This window comes from Prionailurus bengalensis, chromosome C1, assembly GCF_016509475.1.
Source record: "Prionailurus bengalensis isolate Pbe53 chromosome C1, Fcat_Pben_1.1_paternal_pri, whole genome shotgun sequence".
In the NCBI taxonomy this organism is placed as follows: domain Eukaryota; kingdom Metazoa; phylum Chordata; class Mammalia; order Carnivora; family Felidae; genus Prionailurus; species Prionailurus bengalensis.
The window spans coordinates 142,472,318-142,489,888 of NC_057345.1; positions in this window are offsets into that span (position 1 = coordinate 142,472,318).

The window sequence follows — 17,571 nt, forward strand, 5'->3', positions numbered from 1 at the left end:
CAGGGGAAGGAGTGCCAGGTTGGCTCAGCTGTTTGGATCCCTTCAAACCATCCCCTCCTTGATTTGTCAGGTTAATCACAGCTGCCTAAATCCCACTAAAATTGGGAAATTAAAGCACTGTAGCACTGCTCCATTATCCCATTAGGGATACATCCTATTCCTATTTCCATTCCAGCGGGCAGATAAAAGGGCTCATTCATCACCCTTAAAAAGTGCTAATTAAGGCCTGGACACCCACCTCAATTCTTCTCTTTACCTTGAGAACAATTGTGAAACTGCAGTTCTCAGCTATCACCATGATAGAATTCCCTCAAACTTTGGAGGGTTCAGTGGTTTGCCTCCTTCTAAAATGAGGACAGAGGTCTTCTTGATTCTCCTTTCTGGACACTTTATATTCATTTAAGCATATATTTTTCAGGATGCCTGCACTTCATGGTGGTTTCAGCACAATTGTTTTGTGCCTAGGTGGACATGTAACATTCATTTCAGCTCAGAGCTTACACTTGTTCTATGTTTGGCTCATTCCTATCTGAACAGCTTGCCATTGACACCAAAAATGCTAGATACTTACTGTCTTAGCATTATGTATAACCAGGTTCAAGCTAGTAACCAACCAAGAGATCCATCCACACTGGACTGGACTCAGAATCTAGGGACTCAACAGGAAAGGAGAGTGTGTTCTTTCTCTCTAGCCCCGCCCCCCACTCTCTCATGCACACATACACGCACACGCACACACAGATACACACATGTGCAGTGGTAGCAGGAAGCAGTGGCTCTATGGTTGAGTCCTTAACAACAGTGGTGTCGGCACTGGCTGTGGCTGTAACAAAAGCAATTTCCTGGTGCAGAAGTGGTACAGATGTTTGCATCTATGTCTTGGTGGCAGCTGATCTGACCAGTTTGGGTGCGTGATTTGGGATGCTGATTCTGGCAGACTTGCCTGTCTTGGCACTGCAGCTTTGCGGAGGATTCTGTAATTTGCCCCATATCCTTCTGATAGACTCTTTTTCTACTTAACCACTCAAGAGTCGGTATCTATTGTTTGCAACTGAGAGCTCTGACTAATGCAATAAATTTCCTATAAAACTGATGCACTTCTCCAAAGGCTCTTCTAATAATGGTGATCATTTTGGGCCCTATGGACTGAGTGTAACTCTTTATTCAGGCTACAACTTTCAGATATCCAGCTGGCTCGAGTGAAGCCCAGATATGAGTGACAGAACTGAGACAGGGATATGGGTTTTCCAACTCCACATCAAGTACTCTTTACACTATTCTGTTTCTCTTGACACAAATAAACAAATCCTTCTTGAGTTGTCAAGCAAGCTTAAGTCAGTGCTATATTTTGTATTTTCTTGAAATTACTTTAAAATTATATTAAAAGTATGAGCTATAGATCCTCACCAAATAAAAGTCTTACCTGTTGTTTCTTGTTGTCTCACAGTGTGAATCATTGCTAGAAACACAGTTTTGCAGGCCACTCAAGGCAAAGGTTGTGCTAAATCTACTAAACCTTTTTCCCACTCACAGCTAATTGACTACTTTTCGGTATGCATTTCTGCTGCCACACATGGAGTCGATTCTTATCAAGAATCAGGTGAGTTTGTTCTGAAACCTATTAATGACAATTGTACTTGCTATTGCAATTCCATAATTTAATAAAATATTGGGAGAAAATAGGGGTGCCTGGGTGGCGCAGTCAGTTAAGCGTCTGACTCTTGATCTCGGCTCAGGTCATGATCCCACGGTTTGTTGAGTTCAAGTCCCACATCGGGCTCTGCATTGATGGTGTGGAGCCTGCTTGGGATTCTGTCTCTCCTTCTCTTTGCCCCTCACCTCCTGGTGCTCTCTCTCTCTCTTTCTCTCACTCCTGCTCGCTCTCTCTCTCTCTCTCTCTCTCTGTCTCTCCCCAAATAAATAAACTTTAAAATTTTTTTGAAAACATATTGGGAGAAAAATAATGAAATACTAATATAAAATGAATTTATTGTTTTGAAAGGATCTAATAGAGTCAAACTGGTGGTGAATGGGGAGATTTACAACCATAAACCTGAAGAAAATCATAGAAATATAGAAAGAATCTGTTCTCTGAATGCTTTCCAATTATATTTAAGTTTTCAATCTAAAGACACAGACACTGCAAATCATGGAAGAGGAAGATGCATTCTAATAGACTCTTTTTCTACTTAACCACTCAAGAGTCAATGTCTATTGTTTGCAACTGAGAGAAAAACAGGTATTCCAATCAATAGAATAGTACTTACAGAATGCCTAACCCCATACCAAAATATTGAATAATGAATATGTATATGCATGTTTTAAAGTACATGTAAATAAATTGTGTTAGTTATCATGCCTCCTTTTTTATGACTCTTCCCTTTAATCTTATTTTGTTGATTAACTGACCAACTCTTGGATCACAACAGTTTGGAGGCCAGCTATTGTAATTCTACCTGTCGTCACTCTCCTGGCAGAGAAACCCACCTGTTCGGGATGAGGCAGTTATGGGATATGCTTGTTTTCTGTAGCCTGTCAGGCTGCTGTTAACCTAGATTTTCTAGACCATTTTTGCTGTAAGCCAGCTTCCATAGGGTGGACTCTTTTTCCTGTTCCTGAGACAGAGAACTGGGAATTCAGTGCTTGCAGAATAATTCCCAGACACTTACCCATCTTAAAATCACTAATTTATGCTTTGTCCTATGCAGGAAAATGGCCCAGAGACAACACTAGGTGATGTGAAGTTTACATACAAATCAATCCAAATATGCCAGGCTATAATCTAGAATTTGAAAAGTGTGGGAACTTTTGTGATCTTCTATAGATGATGAAGACTGGGTAGAAGTAAAGCTCAATTCTACTATTGACCATTTCTCATGCAAGTACATAATCAGAATCTTACTTCAACACAAAAATCCATCTATTATTTTATATGTAAAAGTTATTAATTGAGCAACTACTGTTAAGGATTGAATGTATCTCCCCAAAATTCATATGTTGAAGTCCTAACTCCCAATGTGATGATATTTGGAGGTGGTGCCTTTGGGAGGTGATTAGGCTTAAATAACATCCTGGGGGGTAGAGCCCCCAGGATGGTATTAGTGCCCTTACAAGAAGAGGAAGAGACAAGAGAGCTCTCTTTCTCTCTTTCTCTCTTTCTCTCTTCATGAGCGTGCACAAAGGAAAGACCATGTGAGCACACAGCAAAAGGCAGCTGTCTCCAAGCCAGGAAGTGAGCCCTCACCAGACACTGAATTTGTCAGCACCTGGATCTTGGACTTCCCAGCCTCCAAAACTGTAAGAAATCAATTTATGTTGTTTAAACAACCCACTGTATACTATTTTGTTACAGCAGCTTGAGCAGACTGAGATAGAGCTGTGTGCCAAAAGCTATTCTTGACACTGGGGATATGCAGATGGATAGAACAAAGTTCTGCTTTCATGGAGGACAGATTCTAATGGAATCATTTATCCTCCCAACAGCCTGTGAGATAATGAAGGGTATGAAAATGTACCGAAATCAACTTTGTATCTCTATCACTTAGCACAATGTCTAGTGCAAAGTGTAAAACGATGGTTAGTGAGTTGTTGTTGTTGTTTTCCCCAAAAGCAGACTTCAGTTCAGAAAACTGAATTCTGAAAAATTATATATATCAGGGCTTCCAAAATGATTTTTAAATATGGTATGTTTGCATACAGGAAACTTAGATCCTGAGAGCCAGCTCCAAAGTAAGTTATGGAAATAGTCAAAGGTCAAAATATAAAACAAGGGAATTTTATCCAATCATAAAAGGATTAAATGTTAAATCTCCACAAACCGTATATAAACCTTCTGAATGTATGTGCATGCATCAACATTAATTGTGTCATCGCCTTCCTACAACAACCATTATTGGAACTTAATATTTTAAATGCTCTTTTTCTTTTTCCAGTTCACAGATATTTTTAATATGGAAATTTTAATTCAGCAAACATCTGAATGCCTACTTTCTGCCAACCATTGCCAGTGGCTTTGGGGTAGAGCATCATACAATTTTCACACCGATTTCTCCCCTGAAGAAACAGAAACAGAGAGCTGTTCTCTTTTAAATCTGCTCCCACAGACTAGACTTCTCACAGCTGGTGAGACGAAAGATGCCATATAATTCTCAGTACTCATTTCCCTATCACTGCTGAAAGAAAATTATTTTCTTGAAACAGTAGAAGAAAAGTACCTTGCCTCCATGAAATCTGATAGTCTGTCCTGGGGATGTTGTTTTCTACAGCTGGCATCTATGCAATTTGCTTGTGGAACAGAAGCAATGGTGTACGGGGAGCCTGAAGGGGGGAAGGCTCTGGTCTAGCACACCCTTTCTGCCCTCTCTGGGCTCCCAGGCAACTCACCTGGAGGAATAAAGACGAATCCCTTCACATTCCTAAGAGCTTACACAGAAGTACTCCTCTATGTTTAAGAGGTAAAGCAGACTGCAGTTTTAACAAGATTATTAGTGCTAATATTCTTATTGTTGGTCAAAAAAAAAAAAAAAAAAAAAAAGGCAATAGACCCGGGGACAGGGACAAAGATGGAGGGTGCTGAAGCTTTCAAAAGGTAACATAACATCAAACATCCAACTGACAAAATGTAACCTATAATAGATCATCCAAATCTTCCAAAGATGTAAATAAATACAGTGATCTTCAGAAATGTCTTCTCCAAACATAAAGCCCTAGAAGCGTTAAAGCCTGATGCTCTGAGAGAAGACTGCACTGGGGTAAGAGTTGATTTTAAGTTTCTTTTTTTTAATCAATATATCATCATCAAGAGGACACATGGAGAAAAGTACACAATATATTAATCAGAAAAACTGAGAATAAGGGCCCTCAGAATAAACTCTAAGATACAGATATCTGCTGCCCTGAGCTGTTAGATGGCTCACGCAGCTTGTACCCTTTCAGAAACAAAACAGGGAACAGTGAAAATCCCTCATGTTCTCCAGACAGCTGCCAGCCCACCTCTAAAGTTCTCACAAAGGGAAGCTAAGCATATGGACAAAGAGAAAGCAAATGGTGTTTGTTAAGTGATCTTTTTTTTTTTTTAAATTAAAAGTGGCTTTCCCATGGTTTTCTTTTCTCCCCATATTCATAGCTTCTCCTGAATAGAGCTACGTTATCTACCTGTACTTGCGGACAGAGGATAATTTGCTGGCCCCCAAGGAGTTCCTGGGATACTGAGAGAATATGTTACAAGATGGACCCTGAAAGAGGAGCATCTGATTGCCCGAAGTATAATACTTGCTGCAGAGAAATCACCACAAATAGCTTTAACAGAGACCAAATGTGTCCGCTTCAATCCATTGTTTTATCACCCACCAAGGGAATTTATCGAGGTGAGAGGGGAGGGGGGAGTGAGGTCATTTTAGCAGGGCATGATTCATAACTCTTTATTAGAACCAACAGGCCAAGGTCTTTAGCTGTAAAGTGGAAAGTTAAAGTCCTTGTTATCCAGCCACATGTAAAGTATGAAAACAGAGAAAACTGACAGAGAAGAAAACTAGTCTTTCCATAGGTTGGGGAAAAGAAGAGAGACTGTATTTAAAAGGTGATTTGTAGAATTAGGAAGATTATATGTTTCAGCTTGTTTTGCTTGACTGAAATATACTTTTGTTGGAAAAAATCATAACTAAAATTTCTCAAAGTGTGCGATATTCTGATCCTGATAAATTAGGACTTTCTTACCCTGTCTCCAAGGAAATGAATTGAGGACTGTGGTCTTAGGAGAATTAGCATGTACTAAAAGTGAAATAACAGGCTTGCTCATAGGAGAAATGCAGCCATCAAACACACTGGTTTGCTGCAATTTTTTTCAACAAACAGTTGGTAATTCCAAGTACATGTGTATGAAAAAACTGCATCCCTATTTCAGGATTATTTAAATTATTTAAAAATTAGTGAGCAGCCATGTGTCATGGATAAAGGGTATTTTAGCACACTATAAAACAAACAGCTCACCCATTTCTGAGGAGGGTCAAAATAAAGATCAATAGATTGAATTCTGGCAAAATACAACCTGAAAGGGAAATTCAGGCATCCACAGAGAGTCCATAAAATCATCTAAACCACCAGCATTTTTCCTTGTCAGGATGGCAGAAAACACCAATGTGCCTACTGCTGGAGACTTCCCAATGTCCTGGCATCACTAGAATCCTCTTGTTTTGGAAAATTATTCTGAACTTGGATCTGAAATTCGACCACAGTAGCCACTGCACTCTCCTCCCTATTTCCTTATGCAATTGTTTGGGGTTTGTTTGTCTGTTTGTTTTTTAAATGTTTATTTACTTTTGTGAGAGAGAGAGAGAGAGAGAGAGAGAGAGAGAGAGAGAGAGAGAGAGAGAAAGCAGGGAAGGGGCAGAGAGAGAGGAAGACACAGAATCCGAAGCAGATTCCAGGCTCTGACCTGTCAGCACAGAGCTGGACACGGGGCTCAAACTTACAAACTGCGAGATCATGACCTGAGCCAAAGTCAGACACTTAACCTACTGAGCCACCCAAACGCCCCCTTTGGTAATATTCTGTTTTAACTGCTCTGAATCCACTCTCCAGAGAAGTCTTACTTGTTAGATGTCTTTGGACCAAACTTCATGTACTTCAATTTTAATAATGTTGCATAAATGTAACAAAAAATAAACAGGTCCTGGCATGTGGGTAAAACTGAGGCTTCCATCTTATTCTGTCATCCAAACTATTCTTTTCCAATCCAATTGTGTGCAGGCAGCTTAAATCAGAAATAGCTTTAGTGTTTCCCCTGCTGCAATCCCTCCATTCTTACAATGAAAGAGCTAACTGCCATCTTCATCAACACATTACAGCACGCAAACAACCCCAACCTTACTACAAATGATTGATTGAGTCACTAAAGGCATCAAAATCCTATAATTGAGCTGTCTGAGCGATATCAAACGCCCACAGAGATGTGGTGGGGAAAGAACCCAGACCTATCTCATCAAAAATAAACCCTGTTTAATTGGGATCACCAGCCTCTTTGCCTTTGTCTCACCCTCCCTACCCACTACATCAACCATTGTAAAGTCTCACCTTTGCCTTGCTCAGACAGAATTGTTTTGATTTAATAAAGGGCCAATACCTTGACCAATATACTCTATACACTCGGTATGCTCTCTATTATTGAACACATACCTCTAACATCTTTTGGCTCTCTGGCAGCTGCCTTTGGTCTCTGCACCGAACCTGCTTTTGTTGAATAATAATTAATTACCAATCTTGCATTTATTGAATAACAATTCAGCAAGGCTCTCTGACCTCTAGTACATGTGACATTTTTCCTTTTGGGTCATCTTGCTGTCCTTCATTGCAGATATCGGCTGTAATTCATGCCTTTTGCTAAAGCCACAGAAAGGCATGTCCCTTGAAAACCGAAAACTGAGGCCAGCATCCTGAGCTGACTGTAGTGCATAAGCTGCCACCCAACATCCATCACTTCCACCCTTTCCTCCCCTCCTCCCCTGAGCTGCCAGTCAAGAGTAGCAACTCCTTTAGTCCCTGCATGTTTCTACTTACAATAAAGTAATTATAGAGAATGCTGCCTTTGTTAAAGTAAAGCCAGTCTTAGCCACACAGTTATAACTGGGTTTTGATAATGTGTCTTCATCTAAGAATGACAGTCTCTGAAAGGTATTCTTATCACCTTGAAAAGGGCATAAGAAAAGATCAGACGTAACAGAAATGTTCGATAACTTGGTTGGGGTGGTGGTTACTTGAATATATACATTTGTCAATGAATTCTACCTAAAATTGATGCATTTTATTGTACAAAAAGTATCACCTTCAAAAAAGTGATTGTAGAAAGATAGGGATGGATAGATAGATAGATAGATAGATAGATAGATAAAATGGAGCATCAGCCGACTGCAAAACCAAACTCATCCAAGTGACAAACCATCCCCAATTTTCTAATTTTATGCCTAGGATCAAGTTCCCAGAACTGAATATAATTTGCGGTCTTTATGTCATTCAGAAAACGTCAACGCAAAATTCTAAAAGGAAGGCATGACACCCAAGCCCTACCAAATGTTTGATCAGACAACATGAATTATTATCCTGACACAACTATAGAAAAAGCATGCAACCTAATGCCCCCCATATATACACTGCTGGAGGCAAGAACGTGGCTTCAACAGGGAATTTCCAAGAATCAGCATCCTCCACAGTTCTCCCTTTCCATGCCGAGGGAGGGATTCCAAACTGAGGAGCAAGATGTTTAAGGACATGTGAAGAAAATTCTCTAATATAATGTTTATATAGAGAAAATACATTTGCTTTCTTCACTGTGAAAGGATATCTTGAAGGTGAGAGCCAAGTTAGGCTGCTACTTATAAATCAAAGTAACCCTTTCATTTCTACCAAACAAAGAAGAGAAAGGAGGGAGAACAAGGTTATAAGGTGTTGTTCTTACCTAGTGGGAATATTAAAAGGAATGCTATTGTTGACAAAGTGTGCGAGGTATATAAATCACACAGGTGAGAAGTAACAGTCCACACAATTAAGTACAATATTGTGAAAGCATGATTCTTCTTTGACAAGACTGAATTGTTCAGTACAAATCCTGGGAAGCACTAACATGAACAAGGAAAAAATAAAGAAGATCTGGAAAGGGATACAGTTTCTGAACATCAGATGGTACAGAGCAGAGGGAAAATACCATAAAATAAGGATCAAACCTTGCTTATCCAAAGTAGTGGTGTATAAGAATGCACATTGGGGCGCCTGGGTGGCGCAGTCGGTTGGGCGTCCGACTTCAGCCAGGTCACGATCTCGCGGTCCGCGGGTTCGAGCCCCGCGTCGGGCTCTGGGCTGATGGCTCGGAGCCTGGAGCCTGTTTCCGATTCTGTGTCTCCCTCTCTCTCTGCCCCTCCCCGGTTCATGCTCTGTCTCTCTCTGTCCCAAAAATAAATAAACGTTGAAAAAAAAATTTAAAAAAAAAAAAAAAGAATGCACATAAATTCCAAAATAGTAAATAATCAAGAAACAATTTATATTTAATTTTAAAAGGCAGTCACACACAGGGACTCCTACACACACCCACACACACCCACACACACACACATTTACACTCTCCTGTTTTAACACTCTTCACACTTCATCCTATTGTTCACAGTACAGAAACCAGCTGAAGGCTAGAGTGGGAAAAGCCAGGCAACAAAAGATGCACATGCGTGTTCTGTAAGAATTTTCACTGTATCCTTAGGAAGGATGTTGACAAATGACTTTACAGTAGCTCAAAGAGAGACACATCATTCATTGAAAATTATGCTCCTTTGCTTATATGAGCTAATATATTATAACATTTATTTTGCTTTAACAAGGTGGCAGTTTCCCAGCTAGAAATTAAGAGACATTTCTTTTTTTTTTTTTTTTTTTTTAATTCTTTTTTTCAACGTTTTTTTATTTATTTTTGGGACAGAGAGAGACAGAGCATGAACAGGGAAGGGGCAGAGAGAGAGGGAGACACAGAATCGGAAACAGGCTCCAGGCTCCGAGCCATCAGCCCAGAGCCCGACGCGGGGCTCGAACTCACGGACCGCGAGATCGTGACCTGGCTGAAGTCGGACGCTTAACCGACTGCGCCACCCAGGCGCCCCGAGACATTTCTTTTTTAAAAAAATTTTTTTACATTTATTTTTTGAGAGACACAGAGAGACAGAGCACAAGTTGGGGAGCGGCAGAGAGAGGACACACAGAATCTGAAGCAGGCTCCAGGCTCCAAGCTGTCAGCACAGAGCCTGATGCGGGGCTCGAACTCACAAACCGTGAGATCATGACCTGAGCCAAAGTCATGACCTGAGCCAAAGTCAGACGCTTAACCGACTGAGCCACCCAGGTGCCCCAGGAGAGATTTCTAAATCAGTTGCACTAAGTCTATATCAAGGTATTTCTTGGCCATTTAAGGCACTGCTGCCTAACCAATCAAGGAAAAAGAGTCAATCTAATCAAGTGCACTACATCCTTTCAAAGGTTAAAAAACAAAACAAAACAAAACAAAACAAAACAAAACAAAACAAAAAAAAAAAACACTTCCGAACGTTAGAATTTAAATACTTAAATACTGCAAACATTTAGAAATATACACCTGTCTTCCTAGAGATACTTAAGTGCCTACCTGACGTATCCATATTATAGTGCGGAAGTACCAATATGTGTCAGGCATAGTACAAAGCATGCTGCATACATTAACTCACGACAATTTCATGAGGCGGCTATTGTTACACCATCATACAATAGACAAAGGAACTGCAGTTGATGGAGGATACATAATAGGCACAAAGTCACGTGACTAACAAGTGATGGAGCCAGAATTCAAACTCAAGTCTGTCTGAAACCTAAGTCCATGCAACTGCAGAGACCAAACTCAAATCCTCATGCACAATAGGACACCCATCTAATTAAGCCGTTAAGAACACTGAAACCTCACATGCGTCAAAAAGAAATTATTGTACATTGCATTTTCTTCATTAGAGAAGCTGGTACATCAAAGTAGTTAAAAAACACAGATCGTGTAGCCAGACCACATAGTCTCAACTTCTACCTCTGTTACTTACTAGCTGTGTGACCTTGGAGAAGTTACTTAATGTCTCTGTGCCTCAATTTCTTCATCTGTAAAATAAGGATACTAAAATTATTGAACATATGAGTTTTTTATAAGGGCTATACATTTGTGTGTGATATTGGTACTGTGAGAATATTTTTTTTGAAATGTCTTTATCTTTTCGAGATGCATACTTAACTACTTAGAGAAAAATGATATTAAGAGAGTGGGGTTGAAGGCTATAGAAAACAAAACTGGCCATGAGGGAATAATAGTTAAAAATGAATCCTAGGGGCGCCTGGGTGGCGCAGTCGGTTAAACGTCCGACTTCAGCCAGGTCACGATCTCGCGGTCCGTGGGTTCGAGCCCCGCGTCAGGCTCTGGGCTGATGGCTCAGAGCCTGGAGCCTGTTTCCGATTCTGTGTCTCCCTCTCTCTCTGCCCCTCCCCCGTTCATGCTCTGTCTGTCTCTGTCCCAAAAATAAATAAACGTTGAAAAAAAAATTTTTTTTTTAAAATGAATCCTAAGTGCGTGGAGGTTCATACACTCTCCATCCATAGGTACTCCTGTTTGTGTTTGGAATTTTCCATAATAAAAAGTTTTTTGAATATTTTATGTAAAACATTTTAAACTCTCCCTGGCATGTGTTAAGCACTGTATAGCAGTTAATATTATTACAGCAAGAGTTGTATTTTCAAAGCACTGACATAAATGTATATTAATTCTATTTACACCTAGCCTCTTTTATTTCTAGTACATAAGAAAAAGTAAGCAATAAGAAACATATTTTCTACATCTGTAGTTGGCTTAGAAGAAAAGGCAACTGAAGTCATCCAAGGAACTGTTATTAAAGAAAATGGAAAAATAACCCATCATTCACATTAAGTGTTAAGGAAAAGAATCAGATTTAGTGTCCTCTCCTAGGAGTAAAATATTCCAACTCATGAGAGAAAAAACTTAAAATTGAGATTTATGTACAGACTCTGAGGAAGTGGCATAGTATAAGAGAAAGAATAGATTGTGGAGTCAAAAACAGTAATAATAACAATAATATTAAGGAGATACTATGTGTGACGTACTGTCACAAGTGGTTTTACATTTATTACATCATTTAATCCTTTCAACCAACCAACTTATAAAGTAGGCATGATAATAATTACCTCCATTTTATAAGTATGAAAACTTTGGCCAAAAGAGGTTAAGTAACTAAGACCTGCCACATAAGATTAAGACTGATACTACATTTTTCTTCCCCAAACATACCTGGCTCAAAAGTGAAGAGACCCAAAGCCTTTACCAGACTGACAAATAAATGACATACCCATTGTCACTCAACCAGCCAGTTAGTGCAGGAACCGATACACCCATCTGACTCCAAAGACTCACATTCAACCCCATCGCCACAGAAGATCTGGATTCAAGGCCTGAATCTACCTCGGCTTATAATCATGTGCAAATAACCTAACGCTTGGTCCTTCCTGAGTCATTTCCATGGCACTGCCTTCCTGGTTGTTTTTTGTTTTTGTTTTTGTTTTTGTTTTTGTTTTGCCTGAAACTATAGATGGCACCCTTTGGCAGACTTCAGCAGTTCTGGGCTTCCACAGTCACCATGGCAGGAAAGATCTCAGAGCGAACTCAAGATCACCATGTGGTGGTTGTTAGGTATTGCCAGTGATTGCTTGACAACGCCTGGCTAAAGCAGTGACTGTCAACCCTGACTACACATTAGATTCATCAAGAGAGCTTTTAAAAATTACCATTGCCCAGCCCCACTCCCCGACCAATTAAATTAGAATCTCCAGAGATGGAGTCCTGGCATTGGAATTTTTTAAGGTTCCCTAGATGATAATCTATTAAATCCAATGTTGAGAGCACCTGAGCTAAAACATGGTGAAATCCATAGTTGAACACTGGGATTTAATAGAAGCCAAAGAGCCTAAATAATGAAGTAAACACTTCAAAATACTGCTTCCACATATACTATACTCTACTTCTGCTTATTTTGGAAATACTCACTCCTGAATTAAATGTTAGCATACTATTTATAAATTTACAATGTATACACACACATATGCATACACTTACATATTCACAAACATATATCTGGTAATATGACTAGATGAGTGCATTATTTTCACATTGCTACAGTCCTATATTCTCTACAGCAGATTTTGAGATAAAATTAACATCACAGCAAAGTGTCAGTAGTACCTCCATTCTCCCACCCCACATACACCCGCACATGCGTGCGCACACACTCTTACTTCATGCTGGTGCTCTATAAGGCCAGAATCTCACCTTTGTCTCTTTCTAAGATTGAAGAACACAAGAAGTGATTTGAGCTGCTGACAAACGAAAATGTCGTGACTCTAGTTATAGTCACATATTTGAACCAAGAAAATAAATGCCTTAAACCCCGCCGGTTTCCTATTGTCATTTAAATTGGGACATTTCAATTTTTATGGCAACTTCTGCTGGAGTTTTATATAATCCTGTGTTTAATAATTTTTCATGTGTCACACAAAGAATTTAATGTGCACAATTGAAAGAAAAAAGGCAATGGTATTAAGATATTTAAAATAAATTGAACATTCTTGCCACGTTTTTCTGGATGACTTACCACCATAAATTACACCTTTTGCACTATGCCATTTGTTTCCCCCAACTGTTTCTATATGGTGCAATAATTACATGCTCTGTTGAATCCAAAAGGGTTGTTGAAAGGTTAGGTGAACAGAGAAAATATAAGGAAATGTAAAGGAAAAGCTGCAGTTTGGTCTCTATTGGTACATAAATAAAGATAAGTGAACAGGAATTTCTTGGAAAGGAAGGAAGACACCATGATTCTGTTCAAATTACATTTTACACTAAGCTCTGTATTAGAAGACATGCATCTAAGCCACCTTAAAAGCAATGTAATTTTCTCTTGTCTGTTTTTCCTTGCATACGCAATAGAGGATCACAAAATGATACTGGAAAGTGTGCTTAAAGGCCATTCTAGTAGCATGTAAGAACAAATGGACAATTTACACTATAAAAATAAAGATAAAAAATAAAGCAAATTGGATGGTTGGTCTTTGCAGACCCCTCAACAATTTTAATTTGAGCACATCCTTTATACTACTACCAGTTTTGTCTCAGTATCTTAGATGTTTAAAGCTGAGAAGGCTGATAAAGCTTATCTAGTGCAAAAGCCAGTAGATGACAACAAAACTCCAGTGACGGATATATACAGATTCAGCTTCTAAATCATTCTCTGACCTCCATCGGTAAGGCAAGGAATGGACGTACTTCCTTACACTCTGCACAATACTGTGCTTTGAGAACCACCTTTCAAGGTTTCCTTTGGTGTTCTTTTTCCTGTATCAAAACACGTCATATGGGAGGAGGTGCATATGAGAAGGTAGGGGGGGAAGAAAAACACATTATGATTTGCTCTGGACCTTAGCTCCCCCGTGAAGAAGCTAGTATACTCCAAATGCATTTATGCTGAATTTCTAAATAGATTCCTGATAGAATAAGAACAAAATTACCTCATTGCCAAACAAAAGGCTTCTGCATTGAAATGTGACAGCTCATTGCTCAAGCAGCTTGTTGCCAGAAGGACACACACTGTTTCCAGCAGAAAATTGGTTTCAGGAACTTCCCCAACAGCCCAGACACAAAATCAACTTCCCTGGCTCTTTCCAACAGGCCAAGGCCACTGGGATTCACCCCTGATCCATTCAACAGAGTCTTGAATCTCCTTCAAATTTAAGAACCCAAACTAACTAAACCACATTATTCCTCCAATGCCAAAGACTGGCAATGCTTTCTTGGGCATTTCTATTTCTTCAGTGATTTTACTCCACAGAATTGCTCATGACTACAGACATCACTCCTTAATTAAGCCCCAGTAGGACTGAGTTTAAGCGATCACCTGAGAAAATACATTCCACCATTACTCAAGAATGCAGTTTGCCACTGCTGGGCATGAATTGTTTAGCTCTATTAAATATGTAAGTTTCCCCAAAGTTCTGTGCCATTTTTTGCCTTCATAAATGCACATGTGTCCTTAGTAGTTAGCATTTGAATATGAATAGAGAAATTCATGATTTGGTGGTGTTTTCAAAGATGGACACTCACATTTTTGTTTTTTAAAATTGCACTACCAGATGCAAATTTAGCAATCATTAAGCAGACTCTTCCCATTTTACTAAAAAAAAGGAGACTCAGGCCTTTTCATTTGTTCAAACCATGCAGCCATCTAGGGTAGAACAAGGGCCCAAATCCAACTTCCCTACTTCCTTATGCCTCCGTTCAAAGGAACAGAGGAAGTACATGGTAAGAAATACAGATTCTCCCAGAAACATGTCCTTGCAGGTGACTCCTTGGGGCCTGTCAAAAGCTGCCAAAGAAACCAGTCATCTTTCCATCTGAAAGGAAGGAGACAACTTTAAAAATGAAAGATTCAGCGGCACCTGGGTGGCTCGGTCAGTAAGTGTCTGACTCTTGATTTCAGCTCAGGTCATGATCTCACAGTTCATGGTATAAAGCCCCGTGTCAGGCTCCATGCTGACAGTGAAGAGCCTGCTTGGGATTCTCTCTCACCCTTTCTCTCTGCCCCAGCCCTGCTCACATGCTCATGAGAGCTCTCTCTCTCTCGCTCTCTCTCTCTCTCTCTCTCAAAATAAGTAAAATTAAAAAAAAAAAACATTTAAAACCATGAAAGATTCATGAAAGACTCCTGCTCAAGTCCCAGCCCCCCATAAAATTAAGGGTTTTTTTTTAGTTTTATAGGCATATATTACTTTAAAGAGAATGTGAAACATAAACTCCAAGTATGTAAGTCTGATAAATCAGGAGGCATGGCTTATTTTGAAAAAATACATATATATTTTTTGAAATCTTTGCTTTACTAAGCTTTTCACTACAGTTTTCTCTGAAATAATGACCTCCCTTATGATTAATAAATATTCTATTCAGGTGCAACTTTCAGGGCCATTTCTACTGCATTAAGCAAAGTACGCCTCTGTACTGTTGACTCCCCTGCATTTTAACTTCCTAATTGTAATTAGGAGCACAACACAAAGTGAGAGACCCCCATAGAGAGTGGTGAGCTGGTGCCAGCACACAGCAGCTCACAAGAAGCCATCATGGGCATCTCTGTCCAACTCCGCTCCCAGTGGTTAGGGAATCTGATAGTTGATCCTAAGTGGACAGATGCAGGAGGACATGGGGAAGGCACAAAGACAAACTTGTTTAGGTTCTACCAGTTGCTTAGAACAAAAAATAAAGGATCACACAGAAAAGGCCCAGGGCTTTTATGGGATTCCATGTAGCCTGGATCCTGGGCCTGAACGGCTTAACCCTCTACAAAGAAAAAGGAAAGGAAAGGACATCCCACTTTGGAACTGAAGTTTAGGGAAGCCATTCCAATGTCTCCCTCCAGTTCTATGCCCAGGCAACGCACAGTACCAACAGGGCAGTGATGGTGATACAGGGGAGCCAAGACTGCAGGACACTGGATGCTGGGGCTCAGTGTCCCCATGCACACCCATAAAAGAAGGGTGACTAGGGCAGTCTCATAACTATCTTCCAGAAGTAAGAAAGTCTGTACGAATATATGGGAGAGGATCCATGGTAGGATCAACTAGGAAAAAATGGCACATCTTTATCCCTAAGCTGGTGTTATCAGGAGTTGTATCTGTTAAGTAGAACATAAAAGATGGGAATACATAAATGAATGCTGCTTCTTTGGCCTAACCATCCCAGACCTGTCCTCCTAACAATCAAATTTTGTTCAGCCCGAATGATTTCATCCAAAGCCTTCATGACAGAGCAAATAACTGAATCAAAAAACATGCATTGTCCACCGCCCACCTAGGGGTCACACGGAGACTATTTGTGGATGGGAGTAATCGCTGGGCTCACAGCATGTTAATGACAATATTAAACGAGGTTCATTATTTCACTGTAGCAAGGAATAGAAAGGATTTGTAATTAGCAGAGTCCATATTACAACCTCAATTGGTGCTTATGTGGGGAATAGCACATTTAGGGTCTATTTAGCATCATTATATTCCTTAGAGGCTCCTTTGTGATCTTTATCCACCCAACCCATGGGTAAGGGTGGTATGAACCTACTGAGCATGACAATGGTCCATTTGTTACCCCTTGCTAAACATAACTGGCCTTGCATTAATTAAAGACACAGCATGTGAGTTATCTAACATCCAAATCTATGGCCAAACCATCCTATTATTGTCCTAATGCAACTATGCCTTTCCAAAATTCAGAGGACACACACGAACAAGAACAGGTTAAAATCATGAGTGTATTCAAACTGACTTTCCAGCTGGACCAAAGAATTATAATTAGTCACGTACATGTGTGTGTGTGTAGTACATCTGAATAGTCCATTTCATTCATGTAACCAAATATTTATTTTCTTATAACCCAATTCCTGAGGTATGAATAAAATCTTTAACTGAGAAGAATTTGTTTATCTTTTCATTTTTGATATCTTTGGCTCTATTTGTATCATTGCGGTTAATGAAAATATTTGGGACAGGAAACATTTTTAAATTTTATGAGGTTTATTGGTCCAGTATTTTTTAAAAAATTATTATCTAATACATTTTATGTTAGGTTAATGGTGTAATATTTTGGCATTAAGAACAAAAGGAATTTTGCCTAAGGCTTTCCTCATTTGCAAAATGAACTAAAAAATAAATCCCAACATTCTTCTTATTCTATTATCCCATTATGGGCTCAATCAGCCAATAAAAAGCACCCAGCTGAGTATAGGGATTGGGGTCCTATCTTAATTTATTCAGTTTGAGTCCTTCCAATTAATCACCTCAGCTCGATAATTTCCAACTCTTATTTCATCTTATCCTAGATAGATCCAGCCTAAATGACTGTTTTGGAAAAAAGTGGCTGTTCTACCAGTCCACTAAGAAATTTTCACTACAAGATAAAAGGCAAGCAGATTGAATATGGGCTTTACA